A 27,909-nucleotide genomic window follows, 5' to 3' on the forward strand; every position below is an offset into this window, starting at 1 on the left:
GTCTAACTAATGTCAAATTGGCAATTTTACAAGGGTTTACAAAAAAAATCTCAAATCATTGTTATTGAACAGATTTCAATAAAATTTTCAAGACTTATTCAACAAAAGACGCTGATTCATTTCATGTATTTGTTTTCTACTTTGAGAAATTTTATAACTACAATATAAAGATTCAAACTTGAAAAAAAAATTTAAATTTTCTTAATTTTTTTTTCAAACTTGAGAAACTTGAATATATTGTAAAATTTCAAAATCACTACTTGCATGATGATCAAGACCATGAAATTTCAAAAATAACAATATAAGACCCACATTTCTACTATCAATATGAAAGAAGTTACAGATTTTCTATTAGACATTTGCATAATTTGTGATTTAGCCTTGGCAGTTCTTGCATAGAATAGCGAAGCCGATGAGATTGGCTTCTGGCAGTTCTTGCATAGAAAAGTGGAGCCGATGTGATCGGCTTCTGGCAGTTCTTGCATAGATTACAAGAGCCGATTAGATCGGCTCTTGGCAGTCAAAGGGTGTATTAAATGGTGCCCATAAAACTGATAAGAACCTGTCCATTCATGTAATGTTTTTTTTTACTTGAGTGCAAACGATTCCTTCTGTAATATTAACCTAGTTACAATTTTTTTGTTCTAGATCAGCAAGGCAGAGAGCACCCAACTTTGCATCATGGAACATCATCTCCTGAGAAGCTACACCAGAAAGTTCTCCAAGTCCTACATCCAGTATCTACTTGAACTTGTGGTGCAACAGAAGAGATATTCAGGAATACTGCTTGTCAGGAACTGGTACAGGTATCAGATGAATAATTTGAGTTGAACTGTAATTCATCAGCACATTTATTAATGGAGGCAGATGATATCATGATGAAGATCATGACTCTGACAGGGACCCTGAATTTTGTCCAAACAATGATAGCTCAGACAAACTGGTGGGCAATTTGAACCAAAATTCTTCAAAAAGAGAGTGTTCAACTAGAGGGAATAAACGTATTGTTAAGGATGACACACAAAAAGAAGAGAGATGATAGAAAACTATCTAAGAATGGAGGACAAGAGTATGTGACAAAAAGTGGCAAAAAAGTAGCAGCTAGGAAGTCTACACTATTGAAGTGGTGTAGAATGAAGTGCAAAGAAAAGGTTGATCAGTATAGGGAAGGATTGATCAAAGATTATTGGGGATTAGGTGATAGTAGAAAAAGAGCAGCAAACTTGGCAAGTCTCATGTCACTGCTCTGGTCCTGTCCCGTGGTATCCATTCTATGCATGTCTTCGCCCATCTGTTAGCTTCTATCCTTGTCACATGACCGGCCCATCTCCACTTGATTAGATGAGCTTCCCGTTGCAGATACTTCACATTGATCATTTTTAAAATTTCTGTGTTTCTAACTCTCTGTTGCAGTCGAAGCCCGAGTATACTTCTTGACATTTTTGTCTGAGTTGTCTCTAATCTTCTGTCAAGTTCAGCTGTCAGTGTCCAAGTTTGGGCCCCATACAATAGTGATGGATAGACACATTTTCTGAGGGCTTTCGCTTTTAATTCATTCAAGAAGTCTCCTTTAAATATTTTCCTTAGGATCCAATGCTTCTTCCATCCCTTGTTTATTCTCTGCTTTATCTCCTTCCCTGTTCGATTCTCAAAAGATAGAAGTTGAATTATACTATGTTACTAGCAGTTAACCCGTGCTTTGCAAGGGTCTTTCTTAAAACGACATAATGAAATCTAGAAGAATTCAAAATAGGCCTATAAGAATCCTTGGTTGATTACGAATTTATATGCTGCATTAGTCATTCTATCAGGACTCTAATAATTTTGAAATTTTGATTAAATAATAATGAAAGAATATAATTTCTTTATGTAAATAACAACACCTTCATTCAAAGACATATTAACTGCATGCATTTTCATATTGCCGATACAGCATTGATGAAACTGTAGACGTTTATTTAGCACTTTGTCTCTCTCAAAAAATTGTTCTAGCTGAAAAATTAATAATCCATGCCACGTGTAGGCCTAAACATTGCATCAGGAAAACGAAGTTTCAAAACTATGTTTTTCAGGTAGAAAGCAATATAGAAACAGATGTTCCTTTTTTAATTTCGACCATATGATTTGGTGATTTTTTAATGAAATCAAATGTACCAGTAATGAATTTTAAACATTAATTCAGAAAAATCTAGAAGGAAAATTAAAATTTGGGTTTCCAGGTGCACGAGATTGATATTTTATCTATGTGCAAAATTTGGAGATCTGAATCATTCCCGTTTTTCCGGTATGCAATCCACAAGTTGACATGTTTTGATGCGAACAAACAAACACACAAACAAACACAACCCTACTCTCTCTTATTATATAGATGGTTATATTATTTATGGAAAATTATGTCATGAAAATTGCAACTCTTTGTATAGGAATGAACCAATTACAAAAAATATTTATTTATTTATTATTACTTTTTATTACAGTATTGGTTCTAGGGCTGAAGAGGAGAAGGACTTCTTCACTACCCAGAGCAGATGATGTGCCCATTAAAGCTGCCACCAGAAGGGTACGCGACTAGGTGCCACCCCGACTACTTGTTCCCTTTTAAAACCGGTTTTTAGGGGACAAGTAGACGTGAGCCATACCCGTCTACTTGTCTACTTTCTGAGGAGGTGACAACTAGTCGGGGGGACACCCTGTCGTGAGGGTGCGAGGTGTCAAGTTGTCGTTTACGGTCGTGACTAGTTGACACCTCCAGTCCAGTAGGTGTCAAGTAGTCAGGGTGACAACTTGACAGCAATGGTATATTTTTACGAGGGTACAAGTAGTCGTCTATGGTCACAACAACCTATCCCCTCGACTCCACTCCACAAGAAATCACCATTCCGGCTGGCTCTTCTTTTGAAAGTTCTATATGCAAAGGCATTAAGATTCCTCATTTTGATATAAAGTCTCATGCTCTGATGTAGAGCATGAAGCATTTATGTTAAGCAATTTCCTCTCATTATTATCAATTATTTTTATCATAATATTATTTATTTTTTTAATATTACATTATTTGTATTTATTTTATCAAAGTTAATTTGTCTTCAATAAATTATCTTGAATATTTAAAAAAGAAATTTCTTGTCTCATTTTTATTGCCTCAATTTCCATCTCATATTTACTCTCATTGCCTCTCATATAATATGCCTGGGAATTTAAGAAATAATTTCTTTCTTTCAATATTTGCAGTGAAAATTTGTTTAAACAGTGTCTGTGAGTGTAGAAGGCACAGACACAACTTGAAGATTCTCATTGGCCTTCTTATTGTCTGATTGCAATCTGAGCGCAAGTGTGTATAAATAATTATTCATCCTCATATTAATTACCAGACTTCATGTTATACCTCAGTTGATAACCAGACTGATAGCTTCATCTGTCATATCATTGATGGCTGAAAATTTGACTGCCATTTTAGCATTAGGCTCAATTTACTCATAAATGGTGCGTCTGACGGGAAAATATAACTGAAGAAAATGTGTTTAGAATTGTGTTCTACATCTGGTTCATTCATCAAAAGGGCTTATTATTCATTTTTTTCTGTTTTCAACCAACTTGAAAAATTTTTCCTAAAAAAAGCTAAGATGGCAAATATCTCCCGAACCGTGCGTTTACCGTCCGGAAGATGTTACTGAACCAAAAGTGCTTAGAATTCAACTCTACATCATAACCAGTAATAAAAATTGCTTGATCCCTCCTCCCTACGCCGCGGGGGTGTAAGTTGTGCCAAATGGTATTTTGTAGGTGACAAGTAGTCGGGGTGACAACTTGACGCCAGCGTGCAAGGTGTCATGTAGACGTGAGCCATCACCATCTACTTGTCTCCTTTCTAAGGAGGTGACAACTAGTCGAGGGGACACCCTGACGCAAGGGTGCAAGGTGTCAAGTTGTCGTTTACGGTCATGACTAGTTGGCACCTTTGGTCCAGTAGGTGTCAAGTAGTCGGGGGGACAACTTGACGGCTACCCCACCAGAACAACAGGTACAACACAAAAAGACTACGAATAGAGAAGTGAGCCACTCAATCTCACAGATGAACAAAGACAGTTTCTTGGTGATACAGAGCTTCCAGAAAGTTTAAAAAATTTGAAGGATCCTCTTGATTTTTTCTATTATTTTTTAGTGATGATCTACTGCAAAACATTTGTGATCAAACTAATTTGTATTCAACTCAAAAGCAGCAAGGTGCTGCAGTAGAGGGAGAGTTGATTACACCTGTACTACAGCAGCGCTTTTTGGGCATCCTTATAATGACATCTGTTTTGAAAAATTCAAATATTAGAGACTTATGGCACCCTGTAATTGGAAATTCTCTGGTGAAGGAAACAATGTACATCAATAAATTTGAAAAAATGTGTTCTATTCTTCATTTTGTGAACAATACATTGGCCCCAGGTTTTGATGATCCAGCGCGGGATGAATTATTCAAATTATGACCAATCATTGACAAATTGAAAAAGAAATTTGGTTCAATACCAAAACAAGAGTTTCTCTCTATTGATATGCCACAAAGAAAAAACATCCACTGAGACAATATAACCCCCAAAAGCCTCACAAATGGGGGTTCAAACTTCATGTTCTTTGTGAAACACAGGGGTATGAGGTACATGGTGGAAACAGAGGATCTGGGAATGTTGTTATAAGGTTGCTGAGGGGAATAGACCCACAGTAAAATTGCAAATTATATTATGACAATTATTATTCCAGCATTCCTCTAGCTGTCTACCTAAAAAAACAAGGTATATTTACAGTGTCTACCATCAGGAAGAATAGGGTAGGGAATTACCCTTTTCCTCCAGATTCCAAATTCATGAAAGAGAAGGAAAGGGGAGATGCTGTTGAGTATGAGGTGATAGACGATGATACAGAGGTGGGTCTTGTTGCATGGAAGGACAACAAAGTTGTTCTCATGCTCTCAACATTGTATGGGATAAATCCTGAGGAGAGTGTAAAGAGATTTGACAGAAAAAACAGGAGATATTTACAGGTGAGTAGTCCTGCCACAATCAACATTTATAATAAACATATGGAGGGATTAGATTTGATGGACAGCCACATTGGTAGGTTCCACATCAGCATGAAGTCTAGATGGTGGTACATCAGAATATTCTATCATCTGTTAGACCTAGCTGTAATAAATAGCTGGATCCTAAACAACAGAATTAATAAAAAAAATAGCACAAAAAGAGTTCCGCATAGAGCTGGCACAGACACTGTGCATGATGGGGAGGCAAGAAACGCAAAAAAGAGGACGTCCAACTACAGCTGTACCTGAAAGAAAAAAGAAAAGTTTTGCCCCCATTCCACCCAGGAAAGTTGTAACTGATGGGCTAAATCATTTCCATGTATTAGAAGAAAGGAGAAACAGGTGCAAAATGAATCAATGTACAGGATTCACATACATTGCCTGTGAAAAATGCAAGGTGAACCTGTGCATAAACCCACCAAAACGGAACTTTTTCCATGAGTTCCATCATTTGTAATTTTTTCACGTATTTTATTATTTTATATTTACTATAGTCGTAATATTTTTGTTATTTACTATTTGATTTTGTTCTACTATTACAAATCATAAGATATCATCTAATAAAAAACTATTCTATTAGATTACATTTGTCTTACTATGTCTTCATTCCCTGAACATGTTGCATGGGTGTTGTGATGTATCAAATGATTGCACAACCCCCGATTTATGAATTAAATAACTTTATAGACAAAATACCTTTGTCGACCGACGGTACTCACAAGTACCACCAACTTTGAGCACCATTTATTAATACTGCATTGGCTGAATCGTCTTTTTCAGACCATTGGTACCTCCTAGTACCATTTCTGTCTGTGATTGAACAGTTGAAGAGTCAAAAGATAATAGAGTGCTTTATTGAGATGGCAGCAATGCCTCCTGTATCATGCAAGTCCGGTCATCAAAGAATTGCAATTTTCGTGATTTTTTTATAACATTACTGGAACTTATCTGGTGATGAAATATATATTTCTGTGATAACTAATATTTCGAGAATAAGATAAGGTATTCATTCAAGGGATAAAACAAACCTAATAAATATTATTACCTTGAAATATAGTTGGACTCAGAAGTACCGTTGGGCCACAGTGCACAAACATGAACAAGCTAACATAACCTCAATTGTGAAGTTCGTTGTGATTGTTTTACAGACTGACAAAAGCTCATTTTAGTTATTCGTGGAATTTTTTTTATTTGGAAGTTCTTTTTATAATCTAAAAATAAACTGTATTTATTAGTCATTATATTATAGTCATTCAAAAAATATAAAAACTTTTAGTGAGTAGTGATTTGTTAGGTTTACTGTGCATTGTTGACTATGGGGTTAGTAAGTGAATTGTTTATTTTTTAGTGATTTTGAGTCCTATAAAATGTCAAGAGATATCTACCGAATTGATGAATCTATCATCGACATCATAGAGGAAATTCCAATTGATTTTGAATTCGACACAGACATTAAATCAGATGGTGAGGATGATGTGATAGTTAGGCCTACTACCAGTGCTAAACAGGTTGAAGATGATGTTTGCATATGAAGAGGAGAAACAAATTTCTCCTCCACAGTTTGTAGCATAGACACAGACAGACATCCTGCTCACAATTGGATGCGCCTGTCATTTTGCTTCATGTTCTTGTGATGGAAACATCTCTGTAACATACACAAACCAATATACCTGCTGACCAGTACACTACTTGGAACATTGCCAGCAATAGATGGAGGGGAATGTTGCTGCATCGTGCATTCTGTTACAAAGCTCTCTCACTCAGACACAAAAGAAGGAGAATGCTGCTAGGTAGTGGGAGTGATTAGTGGAGGATAGAGCATCGGACCTCTCCATCTTCGAGAAAGAGCCATGTTAAAAGTAATTTATCTCACACTTTAATTATGAATTGCCAGAGGGTCCTGTACTGCCCAACTAAGGAAAAGTGCCTTAAGTCCAAAAGAAATAAAAATCAAGTTATTTATGGTTTCCTTGTTTTCGCTGACAGGGAATTCAATGAAACTATCAAAATTGCTGTATCTCCAATATCCTTTGAGATATAGAGTTTCGATATAAGTACATCAAAATTATCATAATACTGAGCAAAACTTCCAACTAACATGTACTAACCAAAAACGCAGTAACTCCTGGCACACATACAACATTTTTGCTTAGCAACTCAACTTATTGCAGTCTTCCTTAGCAGATGATTGATTCATCAACTGCTGGAGCTGGTGCACATATACGACGTTGACTGTCAGCTGATCAGAGTAAAACTTTCTTGTCCTCGTTCCTCGTTGTTTCAGTTGAGGCTATTTCGAGGTTATTTTGTCAGCTCATGAATAATTTGTTTTCATTTCCATAAGTGGCGTTATTGTTTATTTAAAATGTTTTCCAGTTTATTGGAGAGTGCGTAATGTGTATCAAGTTGAAAAATTTATAATATTCCAGTTCATTGAGACTTATATTTTCAAACATGAGTTTCAAAGGATAATATTGTTTCAAGTCGTTCTCAACATATGGTAAACTTGGCATTAGAAAGCAAAAAAATTGAAGATAATAGTGAAAAATCATCAGATGAAGACAATCAATTTATGATTTATGATATCAACAAACAAGCGTTTATTTGTCGCCCTCTTCAAGAATTAAATGTGAATGAGACTGTTTATTTAGAAGCAGAGAACCAGGTGAGCCTTGATTATGGATATCTACTAACAAATTCCAATTCAAATGTTTGCTTTAATCATAAAGATGGAAATCAACCCTTTGAAAATGAATATGGACACATTGAAGATGAAGACCACATTGAAAACGAATTACTACATATTGAAGACAACATACAACACATCGAAGATGAAGACAACATACAACACATTGAAGATGAAGACAACATACAACACATCGAAGATGAAAACAACATACAACACATCAAAGATGAAGAAAAGATACAACACATCGAAGATGAAAACAACATACAACACATCAAAGATGAAGAAAAGATACAACACATCGAAGATGGAGGCAACATACAACACATCAAAGATGAAGACAATATACAACACATTGAAGATCAAGACAACACAGAAAATGACCAAGACATTGAAAACGAGATTGAAGATGAAGATCACATGGGAAATGAAAACCAACTTTTTGAGGACCACAATCAAGAAAACATGGACACAAATGCAACTCCAGTCACAAAGAAAAGAAGAAGGTTTGATTCCAGTCTACAAGAGAGAAAAAAAAAGAAACTTGATGAAACAAAATTGTCATGTGCAGTGAGAGAAATTCCATGTTCAAGTGCAGATGGATTTTGCAAGAAGAAGTGTGGAAGTAAAATTGATGCAGTAAGAAGAAGGATCATTAACAAACAGTTCTGGGATATGCAGTGGGCTGAACGCAGACATTTTATTCTTACTTCTTGTGTTAAATTCGATGTTCAATGAAGAAGAGACAGAACAAACATTTCAGAAAGACGATCTTTTTCTTTTCATTATAATTTGAAAGATGCTGATGACATATCCCATGAAGTGTGTAAGAGTTTTTTCCTAACAACATTAGGATACAAAAAAACAAATGACAGATTTGTTCACTACACATTGACAAATACTCCAAAAGGTGCTCTAACACCATCAAGGGACATGAGAGGAAGGCAGCCGGCATCAAATGAGGGACCTCATGACAAAATAATAGAACACATAGAATCATCTCATCCCGTCATATCACACTACAGGCCTGAGCATGCTCCAAATGTGCGGTACCTTCCTAGTGATGTCAACATTGCTCTAATGCATGGCGATTTTCTCAGGAAATTCTCCAAGTTCAAAGGTAGAGTGTCATATGATTTGTATAGAAGAATTGTTAAAGAGCAAAATATCTCATTTGCTCAATTGGGACATGAGGAGTGTGAGAGATGTGAAAAATTTTTGCTCCATGGTCACAGCAAAGATAACCTTGATGCCAATTGTGAGACATGCAAGCAGTGGAATAAACATAATGAATTTGTCATTGAAGCGAGAAATGCATATACAGAATTTTCGGCGCAAGATCAACCAGAAGATGTGATATGCTTCTCGTGTGATATGCAAAAAGTAATCATGCTGCCAAGAGTCGATATGTTTAAAAAAGTGTTATTTGTCAAGCGCTTGATAGCATATCATGTAACTTTCGCCCCAGTTGGGAAAAATAATAAATTGAAAGTGCAGTCAATGTTGTGGCATGAAGGAATATCTGGTCGCAATAAAGAGGATAATATGAGTGCATTGTATGTATTTTTGAAAGAACACAGAGATTCAAACAAAATAGTTCTCTGGCTAGACAATTGTCCTCCCAGAACAAGAATTGGACTCTTTTCACATTCTTAGTGTATATTATAAACTCAAGTGATATTGCAGCAGATGAGATAATTCTCAACTATTTCCAACCTGATCACTCATTCATGAGTGCAGACAGTTTCCACCATCAGGTTGAGCAATCTTTAAAAATTAAAAAAAAAAATAACCTATGACTTCGAGGACTTTGTTTCGGCAGTAAAAAAATCCAATTCTGGAAAAGTGGATGTCTTTAAAATGCAACATGCATTTAAAATGCTCTGTGTTCCAATAAAAATAAAAACTGTTTCGTAGAATATCATGGACTGAAATTGTAAAAGACAATTCATGAACTTATAGAAGTGTAAAACTATTTTACTATGACCATTTTACTATGAACGTTTTACTATGATTTTACTATGACCCATTTTACTAAAATCAAGTATAACTATATTCATTTAGTGTAAAATCATTTAGTTTTTGTAGTTTTCATACTGAAATATAAAAAATATTATTTAGTAAAACAATACAGAGTTAATAATTGAAGCATATCTGTGAAAAGAGTCAAATAAGATAGATTATAGAAGATACTGGCAAGCTGAAAACCACGTTACTTCAACTTTTCCAAAAAGAGAAACTTCCGATCCCACAGACCAACGGTACTCCAGAGTACCACCCACATATCTGGAAAATGGTGAGTGAAAAAAAATTATTCTTATATAATAGAACTACCCTGAACAAGAATTTATCATAATTTCATCTACTTTTTCAAAGTTTGAAGGGTTGGTCTACAAAGGGTTTAAGTGAATGAAACAAATTCCAATACTGAGTAAGAATCACAATCTTATCAAAGGCAGATAAACAACAGTTATCTGACCTATAAAGGCTGCAATTAGCAAATCAGATATAGTATATTTTTGAGAAATTTATTGATGAAAACCACATGTATCCATAATGTTTATTATTTTGAATGGTAGTTCGAATATTTGGAGGTTAGAATTGAACCGGTACATAACCCTAAATAAATCAAGGCTTACTTGTGCCAACAACTAGCCAATTGAAAAGGCAGCTTGCATAATAACTATTTGCAACAGCTATATAATATTAATTTTCATCTTTTCATAATATAAATTATATACCAAATGGGCCCAAATATTTATTCATTAGCTGTCATAAAGCTATATTTATTTCAGAATTTTTATATGGTTTGGTTATGTGTAGTGATTTGGGATTGACATTCATCACATCAAAAACAATATAAATAAAGAAATATATCTATTATTACAAGCATGGGTGTTATTATATGTATTTATACTTCTACTTTATTTTATGAAATTACATCTATGTTTCACAAATTATTAGCTATTTTGGAAGTTCACAAAATTAGCGCCAGCAAGTTCTTTTGAATTGCTAAGCCTATCTCTTTATTTAACAAATGTATATCATAGTATATGTGATTATATTAATTATTTTATGTTTTGAAGGAACCTAATAATAATTTAGAACAACTTATAGTACAGAATATTTCTCATTTAAAAGCTTTAAAGTTGGATCTATTTCCACTACTCCATTGGCACATTTGTTATGTCACGGGATCTGACCAATCCCGAATTAGTATGCAAATTTGGAGAGTATTAATTTCTGAGAAGAAACTCAGGTGGAAATTGGAAGAGGAGAACTCAAGGCCATTTTCGACACCAGTGGGATACAGACCTGGTCCACATACTTTATTTTTTAAAAGCTTTAATTCCTGTTTTAATGTAATTTAGTCTTTGTTCTTTCTGTTTGTAAAAGTTGTTCTAAAGTTCCTATAGTAAGCTGTGATATTAATTTTTGCGACTTCATTTAAAGAGTCCCTAAAATTTTAATAGTGAGGTCTGATCGACGATTTTGCCACACGTGAAGGATCCAGCTGGCACAAAATATTCTATGGCCAAATATATTTCTAATACCAAAACGGAAACAAAAGTCTACGTAAGTTATTCAAATATATAAAAGGGGATCCCTGCTATTCTACAAAAATTATACAGGGTATAAATTCATCAATTTTGGGAAAAGTCATGACTATAGATTTAAGGGTACCAAAATTATTATAAATGGTTCTTATTCAATATGTAAAATTTAATATTCTAGCTGTACTTAGCCGAAAGGTCTATTTATTTCCTTAGGCGAACCTTCACCCTGAGATATTTTTATTTGTGCTTTCAATATATTTTCAAACTTTAATTCTGTACAAGCCTACTTGGCCTACTTAGTTTTTGAATGTCTTATGACCCTTTCCAAGGGCTATCACCTATCTCATTTAATCAATTTAAAATTATCACATTTTCATACGGTATCTATTATTTGAAGATTCAGTTTTATTATCATTTAATATTCACTCATTATCAGTTTGTAACTATATTTTGTATAATCTGTTCATCTATCAATTCAATTTTTGCTATTTGGGTATTTCTTGAACAATATATTTATATTATCTATTCACCTCTCTCAATTTATTTCATTACACCTCCAAGTTTGTTCTTTCTCAACTGACACATATTGATCATGCAGGATACATCCTGCTCTACAGTAGTCAGATATTGTTGAGTATCATAAATATTAGTAGAACGTTATTTCTTCTGGTGGTAGATGGTAGTCAATATTCATATCGAGTAATAAAACATTTTATTGGAGATATCCTGCCAATTCAAATAAGATCGACTGCCATCAACCTACCACATCAAGGTGTATTGGATCCAGCATTGACAACCAGCTAATGCTACAAGGGGAGGTAATTGATCGCATAGACAGCATCAATATTAAACTTGGTACTCAAAGCACCTACTACTTTGGTTAAGCACTTTGCAATATTACAACCTATGATATTTGTCAGAGACCTGGTTTGCATGGATTTGCCATTTTGTTTGTTGTCTTGTGCGGTCTAATAACTCACCCAACTGTAAAACAGGTATTAGAATTTAAGTATTCTAGTTATTATTTGAAGAGTGAATTCATTCAGAAGTTTAAACCTCTGCTTGGTTCTGACAACAGCATTGATTATAATAAGCAGATTCAAATCAAACTGCATCTTTGAATCATGCAATTGAATTTAATTTTAATTTACCATATTTCCAACTACAGCATTCCAACAGCATTGCAGTTCCAACTTCGGCTACTTTGTAGACCGTCAACCTACCGATTCAGCAAACTATTTTTTTCAAATCAATCTTTTAATATATGCCATTCACTCTGCCTAGATCATGTAGCTTCGTTACCATCTATGCATTTGCAGGCCGGGTGAGTATCAACATAACCTATAATTATGAGATACAGTTTCATAACCTCAAAGTTTACAATTATTCATTTTAGGGCATGTCCATGCCCCTCCAAAGAGCAGAACGTGACAGTGTGTAACACCATGCATTTGTTGATGAGTTTACATGAGATGCTCTATAATCATGAAGTAGCATCTATGCAGCAGATACTTACTTACTTACTTACTGCAATGGCCACTCATACCCCAGTCAGTACTTAGCCTCATCAACTAAGACTCTCCAAAAGTTTCAGTCACCCGCATCCTCCTCTTTTAAGCCCATCCTCCTCATATCTTTCCGGTCCTGGTTGGCTGGTCCCACCATCTGGTTTTTGGCCTTCCAGCTGGTCTCCTTCCTATAGGATTATTTAGGATTATATAGGATATCAGTACACTGTTTGTCAGAGCACTTTCTTCTTTCCTCAGAATGTGTCCTGTCCACCATAACCTTCTGCTTTTAATCTCTGCTACTATGTCTGGTTCATTGAATATTTGGCATATATCATAGTTGTGCTTGATTCTCCAAACTCTGTTCTCTAGTGTTGGGCCAAAAGACAATGGTCTTTTTTCTTCTTTTTTATTCAGTACCCATGTTTCTGAAACATATAGTAGTACTAGTCTTATGATGGTTTTGTATAATCTTAGTTTTGATGTATGTGAGAGGAGTCTTGAGCTAAGTAGTTTATTGCATGCGTAATAGCTTTTATTTACCTATCTTATTCTGTTGGTCACTTCCAGTTCTTCTGAGTTGTTGTGCGTGAGTGTCACTCCCAAGTACGTGAAAGTTTCTGTCTTTTTAAAATTATAGTCTCTTACTTCCAGAAATTGTTTATTGTGTCCGTTTATATTTTGAACTCTTCTTATCTGCATGAGCTTGGTTTTATTTTCATTCATTTTTAGTCCTACATATTCAGTTTCTTCAATCAAAATATTTGTCAGGTATACCAAGTCTTCTTCTTTCTCAGCTATTACAACAATGTCGTCTGCAAAAGCCAGGATATTTATATTTACTCCAATCTTAATTCCTTCATTTGTACTTTTGACTCTTTCCAGTGCTTCTTCCATGGCTAAGTTAAATAATGTTGGCGACATTCCATCTCCTTGTCATACTCCAGTATTAACTTCAAAACTGCTTGTGGTTCTTCCATTACTTTTATTTTGCATCTTGAGTGTAGAGTACTAAGCTTAGCTAGGCATATCAATTTACTTGGTATCCCAAAACTTTCCATTTTTTCCCCAAATCTTGTCTCTGATCAAGCTATCATAATGCTTTTGATGCAACAGATACTTATTTCAAAATTCTGGAAAAACTTGATGAGTGAGAACTTTTTAGATGGTCCTGAGTCCTGCCATCAAATTCTTTTTTTACTTTTATAATCCTGATGTGCTAATTTTAGGACATCCATCAACTCTAAAGATAGTCCTGTCAAGAAAATAATATTTTTTCCTTTTAGTCCTGATGTGCTATTTTTAGTACACATACTTAAAATCATGGTTGAAGGAAATTCAGCTCCGCTGAAGGGATGGAGTTGGCACTACTGAATACAACAGACTGTCGGCAACCTTGAGTATGTCACAACCACAGATGTTTTTCACTTTGCTTGAGTGTTCAACTGATTTTCAACATGGCTGCATGTAGAAAATTGGTAGACCATCATTCAAAGAGAGGTAAGAGACTAATTATTCAGTTGAGCCTGCATTTAACAGCCCAATTCTTGTTCTTAAAATAACAAACTCCAACAATTGCTTGATATAATGCGTTTGAAATCCATTTTTCATAGATTTTTTCTTGGTTATATTTTAATGTCCTTAAAACAGCACATTCGGTCTCAACTATTGTCAATGATAATTTTTGCTTGTGCTTATTCTAGGACATTAGGTCTCTATTACTTTATCTTTAAGGTACAACACAAATCATTCCAGATGTTATATTTCTTTACAACTGCAACTTTACAATAAATTTTATTAAAAAAGAAACGAGCAAGTTTATCAGTTTATTGTAATATACAGTTACCTATCATGAGTTATTTATTGAGTTGAGCAGCCGGTCTCGCACTCAACCCTCATTTTATTGTGAGATAACAATGTTGGGCATTTATTTTTTCAGATGGAAATGACATTCTTTCTGGAGATGATTTACTCACAGAGCTCCTGGATCTAGATAATTTGGATATAGATGATAAATCTGATGATGACGACTGCATCCATCCATCATTTGACAATGCAGAACAACTGAGACAACTACTCACAGACAGTGACCCAGATCATTCTGATGAAGATCCAACTTTCGAACCTGGACTGGGTGAAGATGATAATGATGATGATGATGAACCCACATCACAAAGAAAAAGAAAGGTTTGTAATCTTTATTTACATGTCATAATACCGGTATTCACTCATAAAAATGGTAATGAATGGCAATGGTGAATGGTCATTCAAGATAATGTGAAACAATTTTTTTTTCTGAAATATGCCTTCAAATCTGCAGTGCATAATATATAAATTTTGTAATATTATGCAATCTATATAGTTCATAAACATCCTTATCAAATATTCTGTTTTTTACAAAACCTAGGATGGTGTTGGATTCACTGCATGTTACATCAACGTTTTTTATTTATTTGAATTTAGATCAAATTAAAATTGAATAATCTAGTACTAATACTGAGCAACAATAATATTGGGTGAAATGAGGAAAGGCAAGGCTTGTGGCATTGATGAAGTACCAGTAGATCTATGGAAGGAAATGGGAGAGAAGGGAATTGAAGAAGTAACATATTTGTGCAACAAAATATATGAGAATGGAGAATGGCCTGAGGAATTTCTAATCTCAGTTATTGTACCAATTCCAAAGAAGAAAAACACTCGAAAATGTGAGGAATTCAGGACAATCAGTCTAATAGCTCATACAGCGAAAATCCTTTTGAGAATAATAAATAGAAGGCTGTATGGAAGATTGAATAACTCAATAGGAGAGGAACAATATGGTTTTAGGAAGGGCGGAGGCACTAGGGAAGCAATTGGCTTGTTAAGAAGTATTGGAGAGAGATTTGTAGAGAAACAGAGAGAGGTTTTTGTGACATTTGTGGATCTGGAAAAAGCATTTGACAGAGTCAGATGGGACCGACTTATGGATACTCTGAAGAGAAGAGGTGTGGAATGGGAGGAGAGGAAACTAATCAGGAACCTGTATGTCAACCAGACCAGCAGAGTGAGAAAAGAGGGCGAAATTGGAGAAGAGAGTAGAATGGGAAGAGGAGTGAGACAGGGATGTTGTATGTCACCAATCCTTTTCAACGTTTACCTAGAGGATATATTGCAGGAGTGTTTGGATGGCAAAAGAGGAGTCAGCATTGGAGGAAGACACATAGAGTGCATACGATTTGCAGATGATATGGCGATCCTGGCTGATAGCTGGACAATGATGAATGGAATGTTGAGAGATGTGAATGAGGCTTGTGAGAGGTATGGAATGAGGATAAACGTCAGGAAGACAAAGTGCATGAGAATTGGTGCAGGAAAAGCAAGAATGGGGAATGATGTACTGGAGGGTGAACAGTTGGAACAGGTATCATCTTTCAAGTATTTAGGAAGCATAATGGAAGAGGATATGAAATGCAACAAAGAAATCAAAATAAGAATTGCTATGGCAAAAACAGCATTCAATAAGAAAAAGAGAATTCTTTGTAGCCAACTGGACAAGACACTAAGGAAAAGGCTAATAAAGTGCTATGTTTGGAGTGTGGCACTGTATGGTGCAGAAACTTGGACGCTGAGAAAGGAGAATAAGAGGAGGCTTGAGGCATTGGAAATGTGGATATGGAGAAGGATGGAGGGGATCAGTTGGAGGGATAAAGTTACAAACGAGGAGGTGTTGAGGAGGGTTGGGGAAAGAAGGAGTCTGCTGGATGTGATAAAGGGAAGAAAGAGGAGATGGCTGGGACATTGGATGAGACGGCAATGCTTGTTGGTGGAAGCCATGGAGGGGACCATTCAGGGAAGAAGAGGAAGAGGGAGAAGAAGATACAAAATGTTGGACGACATCAAGGAGGGGATGAGCTACTATGCAAGGAAGCGACTGGCAGAGAATAGAAGAGTGTGGAGGGCTGCTGCCATATAGAAGGACCTGCTTATGAGCAGAAAACTACAGACAGAATACTGAGCCTCCTTTCAAGTTTGAAAAATGCCTTCCTAATATCAATTCTAATGTCAATCATGGTTGTGTATTACAATTGCATGATTGGAGTTGGATATATAAATATATCTATATACACTCATTTATATATTTATTTACTCTGCTGTGAACTGAAGAAGGTGGCCCAGCTACCGAAATATCTTCTTGTTTAAAGTTTCTTTGTGTTTTTCTTCTTCTCCATAATTTAATCTATATATGTGTGAAATAATTATTAAAAAGTGACTTTCAATGATGTGCTACATTTAAATATAATATTATATATAATTTTATATTTATTTTTTTGTTACAGAGGACCATACCACCACCACCACCACCAAAAACCAATCAGAAGCCACCCAAGAAATGCAACAAAGGACCAGATTGGAAGGCAAGTAATATGTTTCAATCAGAGCCTATAGTTCTCAGCCAACCGGCCTACAAACCTCATTGTGTTGAAACCTGGGATGATGATAAGTTCATTGCACAGTACTTCGATGATGATTTTCTACAAATGATGATGGAGAAAACTAACCAGACCTATGTTTATTCGATTGGTAAGTCTTTACAGTTGACACTTGCAGAACTTAAAGTGTGGTTAGGCATTAGTTGTATAATGTCGACACTCCAATACCCAAAAATCAGAATGTATTGGGAAAAGAATTTTAAAGTTCCTATTATCAGTGATGCAATGTCTCGAGATAGATTCTTTCTGATTAGAAAATCAATCAAGGTTGTCTTTGACAATGAGATCAGTGAGGAAGAAAGGGCTAGAGACCAAATCTGGGAAATACGACCACTGGTTAACCGTGTGCTACAAGGTTGTATGGAACAAGCTCGTGACCAAGAGGTATGTATTGATGAAATGATGATCCCATTCACTGGAGCATTTGGCATAAAGCAGTATATCGTCGTTGCCACAGCAACACCACTTATCCTCCTCAGACCCAATGTAGCAAGAGACATGACTTCTATTTTTAACAACCGCATCATAGCAGCTGTTGACACTATGAGTAGTTCATTGTGTTCAGCAGAGAGTGCAGCACACACCAGTATCATTCGTTCAACACTCTGTTGCATTGCAACGGTCACTCAGTCAGCTTGAGCTTGCTTGTCCTTGGTGTCACATCATCAACATGTCCAACAGAGGTAATTATAATTTTATTTTATTAAAATAAATAATATTTTCATTCAAAATCAGTGATGATGTAATCTACAAACATCAATGTGTTTAATTATTTTCTGAGCGTTCAAATAAAGTGTGTTGATAGGAAGTTATTCACATTTCAATTGTGATGTAGCGTATATGCTACTTCAGGCTCAAAGCTGTTAAATGCAGTCAATTCATAATTTGTAGTAATTTTATTATTTTGGCTTCTATTTTTTGATTTTATGACTAAGGAAGTCAGCAAAAAGCTGTCCTAATAACCTACTGGACTTATTTAAAAATCGTGATAACAATTCATCAATAATAAATTCATTTTATAATAGGTAATTTATTTTTTCATGAACTTATTGCAAATTATTATTGTTATTTAGTTGACTTATTCTATGTGCATCATTAAATTATTCACATATTATTATTGAATACTGTACTTGTTATAATAATTCTAATATACCGGTACTTATATAATTCTAATATACTTGAAATAATTCCTAATAGGTAACAAAATTCAACTTTCAAAGCCTCATAGTGTACTGTCACAATTTGTGTAATGTACGATTGTCACTAATACACAATTCCAATATATTTACCAACAATTTTTTTTTATACTGTACTCAATGTGTTCAAAGATCTTCTATAATGTGAACTATTCTTACCTCAAAGTAATACACAGTTTCTAATGTTTTATTTATATTGCTTATTTTCAGGACTGAGTGACCAGGCCATTGCGGACTTGATTGACAGCAATTTGTCTGACCTAGAAGGGTTTGATTCAGATGATGATTCCATAGCTGACCCCACATACCATGCTGAGGACACTGGACAGCAAGGTGATTCAGGAGATGAGTTGTCTGAAGACATTGAAGAGCCTCAACAGCCACCACCTGATCCACCAAACCGACACCGAAGAATAAAATGGAAGCATACTGACATATTCGATCCTCTGCCTCCAGCCCCCAATAATGATGATGCTGCTGATGACGATGCTGACATTATTGGTAATATCTATGATTTATTCAGAGATTATGTTCCAGAGTACATCTATGAAGTTATTAGTGATAAAACCAACCAGAATTATATGAGGATAAAAGGGGTTGAATTGCGGACGACTCCAGAGGAAATAAGGAAACTTTTTGGCAAGACAATTGCTATGTCATTCTTGAAATTTCCTCGGATCAGAATGTATTGGGCGAATTCGACACGAGTTCCTTTAATTTGTGAGACTATGCCACAAGAGAGATATTTGCTTCTAAGGAGAAATTTGAAACTTGTGAATGATGTAGAGATTTCTGATGATGACAAAAAAGACAATAAATTTTGGAAGGTACAGCCACTCATAGAATGTGTTCGGCAAGCTTGTCTTCAAAACCCCAGGCCTAATAACGTATCTATTGATGAACAGATGATACCATTTTGGGGGAGATGCTCTGTTCGCCAAGTAGTAAGAGGAAGGCCGAACCCATGCGGATTGAAAAATGTTGTTTCCACTTGCTGTGATGGGCTTCCTTTAGATTTTTATCAAGGGGCAGGAGACACCATAACCACAGATCCTGTCTGTTTAGGGTTAAATATAGGAGGCAGGGTTGTGATGCGCATGGCAGAGACTCTCAAACCTGGGACAACTGTGTATATGGATCGCTATTTCAGTTCTGTTCATCTATATGACTTATTACATTCTGAAAGATACATGCAAGCAACTGGTACTTTGGACCGTAGGAGGATACCAAAAGAAATAAATTTTAAATCAGATCTTGAATTGTTGAGAGCTGGTCGAGGGTCGTGGGATCAAGTTGTTCGAGATGATGGTCAAATAGCTGTGATAAAATGGTATGACAATAAACCAGTAATTATGATCTCTTCTCAAGAAGGTATTTCTTCAGCCGATGTTTGTCGCAGATGGGACAAAAAAACTAGAGTTTTTGTTGAAGTGAACCGTCCATCATCAATCAAGAACTATAACATCAATATGGGAGGGGTTGATCTGCTTGATCGACTGATCAGCTTCTACAGAATCTCTGCAAGAACTCGAAAGTGGACTGTCAGACTCATGTTCCATTTAATTGACTTTGCATTGGTTGCTGCATGGATTCTCTACAGAAGACAGCAGAGGCAACAACACACCCCTAAACAGAATCAGCTTGATTCCCTGGATTCCCTAAGAAGGGTAGCTGAGCATCTCATTTATTCTTCAGCAGCTCCAGCTGCAATAATCTATGAGCAGGTGGAAGATGATGAGGAAGAAGTTGACTGCTCAATCTCAAAAAAGTGACGCCCAATACCTCAACCTCCAGCAGAGCTTAGAACCTCAAATGCTCTTCACCTGCCAATAATACCTGATGCATAGAAATGCTTTCGATGCAGAATGCCTGGTTGCAAAAGTAACAGAGCTAGGTTCCAGTGCAGCACATGCAAAATGCATCTCTGCATTACAAAGAAGAGAAACTGCTTCAAAACCTACCATGAGATGTAGATTGTAGATGTAGCTCACTCATTAACTAATGAAGGTAGTTATCAATAATTATATTAGTTATAAATCACTAATTCATGTAGTTGTAGAGTATTAATAAGTATCATATCAATTTATTACATCAACACTATTTTTTACAACTCATTATCTCATTAACGTTTACTCATTATTATGTAGTTATTTATTAATAATTATAGTAGTTATTAATAATTAATTCATGAAGTTAAGGAATAGTAAGCATCATATCAATAATATCAACCGTTTTTTGCATTTACAACAAGTTTTAGAATATATTTCAATGTGATCAAATGTCGTGAGTTTTTATCTCATTAATACCCAACGTCACCTATATGCTACATCCATTATTTTGATAACTAGAGCTGGGAAAAATCCCGGATATTTTTTAAAAATCATCTAAAATAGTATTTGGTTGAAATAGTGTGAAAATAAAATGATACCTGATCAACATTTGACCTGGGTCTGAGGAGGTTATCTCATTTTTTGGGTAAAATGAGATTTTGATGTCATATTATGCGAAATCTGATGGGGAATTCAGTAAGCTAGTTAGTTTCACGCTATCTCCACCAGATCCTGCTAGAAACGAAGAAAAGTCAACACCATTTATCTAGTTTTGGTCGGCAACACCACGCATCTCATACTAATAGCGCACACAAGACATCTAAGGATTGCTGTCAACAAAAGTAGACTAAGTTATTTCTTCTATTTATTCAACCTTAGTAGCTATTTATGTAATACTGCCTAAAAAGTTGAATTTACACTTTTATTGATCATGTTAGTTTCTTGTATAAATCTCTGATGTTTAAACTAAATAATTGACCAAAAGTTGTGACTTGAGATACGTTATGTTGTCCGAACCGTGATTCTGAGATAAGTTGTGTTACAACTGGAAATTAATACCCTCATGATAAATTTTGTAAAGAATAATAATATCGAAACATTTAAGTTAAGCAATTTTAAGTTTTTTTCTCAATCTTGAATTACACAAATTTCAGCCCATATTCTTGTTATCTGAACTTTGAGCTTCTTTATATTGGCCCCTGTACCATACTTTGAAAAATAGTAATATCTCATAAAATCTCCAATTTCCAATCATGTCTTTCCCTTTTTCCAAATGTTTTAAAACGTTTTCCTTGTGCTTTTCTTTTGCCAGTCAATGATATCTTTTAATATTGTAAAATAATAATATCTATAAACTCATTATTAAATCTTTTGCTTGTTCCAGAAGATCTACAGAAACGATGTCAAGCGCTTCCAGCCTTAGTGAAGATGAAGGAGAAGACAAGGTTTATAAGAGACACAAACCAAAATCACACAGAGATGTAGGGATCACTTCCAAGAAAAGTAAGTAATTTTAATACTCAAGTTATCCAACTTTAGTAGATATTTATGAAATAGGCCTAATGCCTTGTAAAAGTCAAGTTACTCTCTTATTGTTTATGTTAGTTTCATGTAACTGATAAATCTCTGATGCTTGAATAAAATAATTGACCAGAAGTTGAGTTACAACTGGACATACCCTCACACTAGAATCTTGAGAACAATAATAATCTTACAAATCTTAAATTTCAAGTAGTTTTCAGTCTTGAATTATATATGTAGTTCAACTTATATTTTGGTATCTGGACCCTGAGCTCCTTTATATGATTGGCTCATGATAGGCTACTCAAAACAAAAATTAATTGAGTTATTATCTTTATTATTATTATTATTGAATTACGTCTAAAGCCGTGTTTTCGTAACGGGCAGACGACAGAATTCACTTTAAATTAACATTGGTTCTTATGGGAGTGTTCACCCATCGGCAGAAAGTTGAGCAGAAAAAAAGAACTGTTCAAATCAGAGACGAACTGTCGTTCATTTTGCCGTTCATTTTAAGGCCTATCAACACAATGCTATTTTGCTTCGACCGATCACTGCTCGTGAACCGTTTTGTCGAAAAAGAACTAATTTCGGGATTCTGTCGACGGGAACAGACAGCTTCGAAATATTTTTCTGCTCTGATCACGTGACACCGGCAGAATAATCTTTCTCTGGATCAGACGTCATGTTCTTTTTAACCTCAATCTTTAATTGTTGGATGGTTTGTTTTGATATTATTTTGCTGTTGGTTGTCAGATTTCGGATTGCTACTATTATACTGTAGAATTAATTTGCAGTAGAAAATTGAGGTATAAAATATTTCTATTGGTTTCTTTATTCTTATAATTTTTACAAGAGAAATTGAAAATGGATTTACTACAGAAAGGCGTGAAATTCGTTATAAATTTGATGCGACAGTTCAAAGTTTTTTACTTTCCAGACCTGCACAACGAATTACCTATTTGAAAAATAGGATATGGTTAAAAATTGCTGATGTGATAGAGGATTCAAGTAAGTAGACTTAAAATTCTCATAATAAAGTAGGCTAGATCTACCATACACAATTTGATATAATTTTTATAAGTAGCCTACCAGCATGTTTACAATTTTTATTCAGGTAGCCTACTGTAGTAGGCCTTTAATAACCTAGTCTCTAGGTCTAAATTGCTATCTTTTTCATTTTTCAAGAAGTTAGAAGTTGACGAAAGTTTATTTATTTATTTAAAGTATAATTTCTAGTATTTAATAATAATGTAAAGCCTAGACTAGCCAGTTTGTGTATGGTAGAGAATTATCACAAGAAAGAGAGAAATCTAATCAACTATTTAGATTTAAACTCATTCAAACTTAATTGATTAGATTAACATTAAATGATCAGATTCAAAACATTATTCAACCAAGATAACATTTTGCATTTCATGATAAGATAAGATAGCATTTCATGCTAACAATCTTTTACACTTTCATTGAGTTGGCCTAATCACAAAATACATTTTTTATAATGTAGCTAGTAGTTTTCACAAACAAATTTATTGAAAATAACATCATCATTTGACTTTGAAGTATTTCATTACATTTTAAGTCCTAAACTTCCATTATCCTTGTTGCACCTCAAAATATTGTAAACCCATAGTTTATCAATACAATAACAAAAATAACCTGACTATTAGAACATTTACTTTGTCTTTGGTACCTATCTATGAATTAATCTTCTTTTAATTAATTCAAATTCACTTGGAAACAAAATTAGTACATAGATTGTTATAGAAATAACTTGATCAGAGTCAGTGTAATTGAATATTAAAAGACTGCCATTGAAAAAAGATAAATAGGTACTATTTTTCTGGTTGACCATTGCTACCAAACTCATTTAAAACTTAAATAGTAATGTATTTGAAAAACTTATTCATGCTCTATTGATTGATATATTGTGTGATGCCAGTTATATCAATGTAAATAGTAAAAATAAAAACAGGAGACACACAACATAGATGGATTAAAAACACTGAAAAACTTACATTATAATCGGAAATTTTCTAGGAACTGTGTCCCTTTTCTCGACCGAGCAGAGAGTGTAATGTAAGATTTCAGTGGTTTTAATCTATCTATGTCGTGTGACTCCTGTTTTAATTTATATTATGAAACTTTAAAGTGTTTTCTGTTATGTGCTACGAATGTAAGTAGGCTATATACTTATAGTATGTATAGTCTATCTAATGTAAATAGTTTATTGAGGCCCAGTTCACTTCTAATTTATTCAAAGTCCAAACTATGTATTATCATTGATGATTAACTTCACTTTATCTCCAAAATGGATATATGTTGAAAGATTAAATATGTTTCTTTTTTCAGGTACCATTTACAAACAAAATATTGAAGAGAATGTGCTCAAAGGAAATGCATATGAATTCTTTTTTGTTGACCAGGATGGAAAAATTCTTTGGAACCCATAGTTAGAATAAGTTAGTTAGGTAAGATAAAATTCCACTCATTTTTTAAATTTATATAGGCGATGTCATTTTATACAGTTTCCCATTTTTTCAAAAAGTTTATCCACTTCGATGTTTTATTATCGATTTGATGTTAGATATTCAAATAGTAAGACATAACTATGGTATGTGACTAAAATGATTGAAAAACTGACTGAATTTTGAAATCATTAATAGCTTACAGTATACAATATTTCGAAACAACGTGAAACCACATGAGATCAAGATGGACAGCTGAGAAGAGTGTTTAAAAAACAATGTATTCACTTATCATTCAGGGAATAGAGCTGTTCATAATATTTGGGATTCCTTCCATAAAGAAATAATTTATGTAACAAAATCGAATAATGTGATAACATTTTAACATCAGATTATTGATTCGATGTTATCACATTATTAGATTTTGTTACATAAATTATTTCATTATGGAGGGAATCCCAAATATTATGAACAGCTCTATTCCCTGAATGATGAGTGAATACATTGTTTTTTAAACACTCTTCTCAACTGTTCATCTTGATCTTGAGTGAATGTTGAACTTTATAAATAACTATACATTAGAACTATGAATAGATGACTTCAAAAATTCAACCAGCAAGTGCTGGTAAAAAACACTGAATAATAGCTTAAATGACAGTGATTCCACCTTTTAAAATTTATAATTGAATTCATGGATGAAATACCTGCATTGTTTTGAGAGAGATTTATGTATTTACAGTTTGGTATTCATTTTCAAATCACTTAGTTCTACTTATAATGTTGTAGATAATCATCATTTCAGATCAAGCAATTAATTGATTATATTTCCATTTGTTTCATTAAACTTGTTTCTCTAAATAAAGAACCAATAATTTACATCATTGTCATTTAAGCTATTATTCAGTGTTTTTTACCAGCACTTGCTGGTTGAATTTTTGAAGTCATCTATTCATAGTTCTAATGTTTAGTCATTTATAAAGTTCAACATTCACTCAAGATCAAGATTAAATTTACTTTATGCAGTACATTTTTGAAGAGTCAAATAAACCAAACGGTCGAGAAGTAGGCCTACTGACCACAGAAATGAATGAATTGTTCATGGTATCCAAAAATATGTTGTTCACCAACAAGTTCTTTTGACCTTGGGACACACTGATTAATACCAATTCCTACATGGAGATTGATGCAAATAATAATTCAACTGATTGTAGGAATTTCTCATATAATATAACTTTTCATTATTGGGGGTTCCTTGCCAAGAAATATAATTGAAAACTTATACAGATTACAAACAATCAATTTCAGAATTCACTTTGCAAAGTTTTTTATAATGAATAATAAATAATTATCAATAACTTTTTGATTTCAGGCCTAGTGGTGTACCAGCCAGAAGTAGAGGATGACAAAGAAAATCAACTATGAATAATATTCCATGGATATAATTCATGTATGATGTAGTAGCCTACAGAAGAAAGAGATGGACTAATCTAAGAAATATATTAATTTTTTCAGTAAATCTTGATGTGTTTATTTCATGTTATTCATAATGATATCCTCTTTGGGGGGGTTGGGCGATCGCTCCTGCTAACTGCTTCAATTCCGGTAGTTTAAGAAAACAGCAAGTGACATGAAGCTAAAAAAATTAGTTTTGATGGTTTATACTTTAGGGATTTTTAGAACTATATTCAACCCAACAGCATCGAACTCTTATTAACAACTTTATTGGTTCTGTATGGCTTCTGCTTCTTTTGGAAATAATAAAATTTTTCAACATTGCTGACTGGCAAATGCTATAGGTAACATGTAAAATAATAGACCTGAATTTGATATAAAATAGGGTAAGCTATCACAATTATGTATTGCATTAAGAATTAAATAATAGTACTTATGTACTGCATTGAACGGGTAATAATTCTTTGAATATGAAAAATAACTCAAGCAAAAGTTGAAAATATTATGTTCCAAGCCACATCAAATATAATTACTTTTAATTCTACCTTCTAGACTATATTTCCAAGGTTTTGATTAAAATTGATAAGCTTTTAGAACATTATAGTAAATAAGGAGTTTGAATTCTAATTCTAATGAATATCTAATAAAGTATTCATTTTAATAGGGCAACTTTAATGTTTAATTATGAAAAATAACTAGTAGGCCTACCCTAATATATTCAAAATAAGCATGACCAGTTTCTAATTATGTCATTGTCAAGAGAGTCCTTATTGAAAATGTCGAAACTAATCATGTTTCATTTTGGAATATCACAAGGGTACTAGTTACCTTCTATAATCAATAGATATTTATCCATTTTAAAATAGGCTATGTGTTATTTAAAGTACCATAAGAGAACCTGTTTATTCTAGTAAGATATAGTTATCTCAACAATAATTATTAGAATTAGTTCGCCTGTTTGAATACACTTTTTACATTATGTGTAACAGTAATCTATAATAATAATAATGATTTTTAATATTCGTATAGCTTTTACTGGTGAGGAGTCCCCAATTGGACCTTGCCTGAGAAGGCATATTGATTTAGGCAGTCAATGGGCCTCACGATTCTTATTTAAGTATATCAGCCGGGACCGTACCTATCCAATGATCAAAAAGGGGACTGCTAAAATAAAATTGCCTTACAATATTTATTTCTCTTGGTGTAATATAACTCGTAGATTCCAAAAGTGAAGCACTTATTTATTAATTTGAATTTTTTTCGATAGAGCTTCAATAGGCCTTTGAAGTTGAATACGGTACTCATACAAGTAGGTCGGCCTACCTATAGACGATGTGATTCAAAGAACATGCATTGACTCTGAAGGCAATTGATTCTAGTTAATAAAATAATAATAATATCTTATTAATAATGGAATGCTTCTAGTTAATAAAATAATATCTTATTAATAATGAAATACAATCAGTTACTTCAAATAATTTACCCCTACAAATTTCAAGCATAGGAAATGGAAAGTTAACTCATTGATTGACATGCCTATAAAGAATAAAATTTAGCATAATTGAAGTAACTAATAGTTGTGGAAAAGTTATCTGAGTTATAAAAAGCAATTAATTCACTATAATGAATCAAATATCCAATAATCATTTTAGAATTACCTTTTGAACAACCCAAAAAGTTCATTACCCATAACACATAAAGCAAAATTCATGTCAGAGAACTAGTTCTTTGAGTGTTACTGTTTCTGCTCGCTTGGATGCGCTGCAATCGATTCTGCTTCTGCCCGTTACGAAAACACAGCTTTAACTTACACAACTTCAAGTTCTGATCATGGGTTTTTCCTTTGCTTCTTCAAGATGTTATAAAATGCTTATACAATTTTTCTTTTGCTTCTTTTCTGCCAGTCAATGCTAACTTTCAAGATTCTGAATAAAATCTTTTATGATTTATTTTTTTGCTTGTTCCAGAAGAGCTACAAAAAAAAATATGTCGAGCACTTCAAGTCTTAGTGAGGATGAACTATGGGAATTGTGCCGTTAAAGTGGAATTCAAACAGTAACTAGTGATCATGACTTTGATTTATTACTGCAAGGTGTTGATAAGAACTCAGGGGTTCAAGGTAATGAGATCACCATGGACCTTGAGGTTTCTTCTGCATGTT

General features: G+C 34.0%; 1 protein-coding gene across 1 annotated transcript in view; it reads right to left on the reverse strand.

Annotated features, from left to right (window-relative positions):
- Positions 1-27,909, reverse strand: part of LOC111056391 — a 98,514-nt gene that overhangs the window by 31,153 nt on the left and 39,452 nt on the right. The window lies entirely within an intron of this gene.

Source organism: Nilaparvata lugens, chromosome 1, assembly GCF_014356525.2.
Source record: "Nilaparvata lugens isolate BPH chromosome 1, ASM1435652v1, whole genome shotgun sequence".
Taxonomy (NCBI): Eukaryota; Metazoa; Arthropoda; class Insecta; order Hemiptera; family Delphacidae; genus Nilaparvata; species Nilaparvata lugens.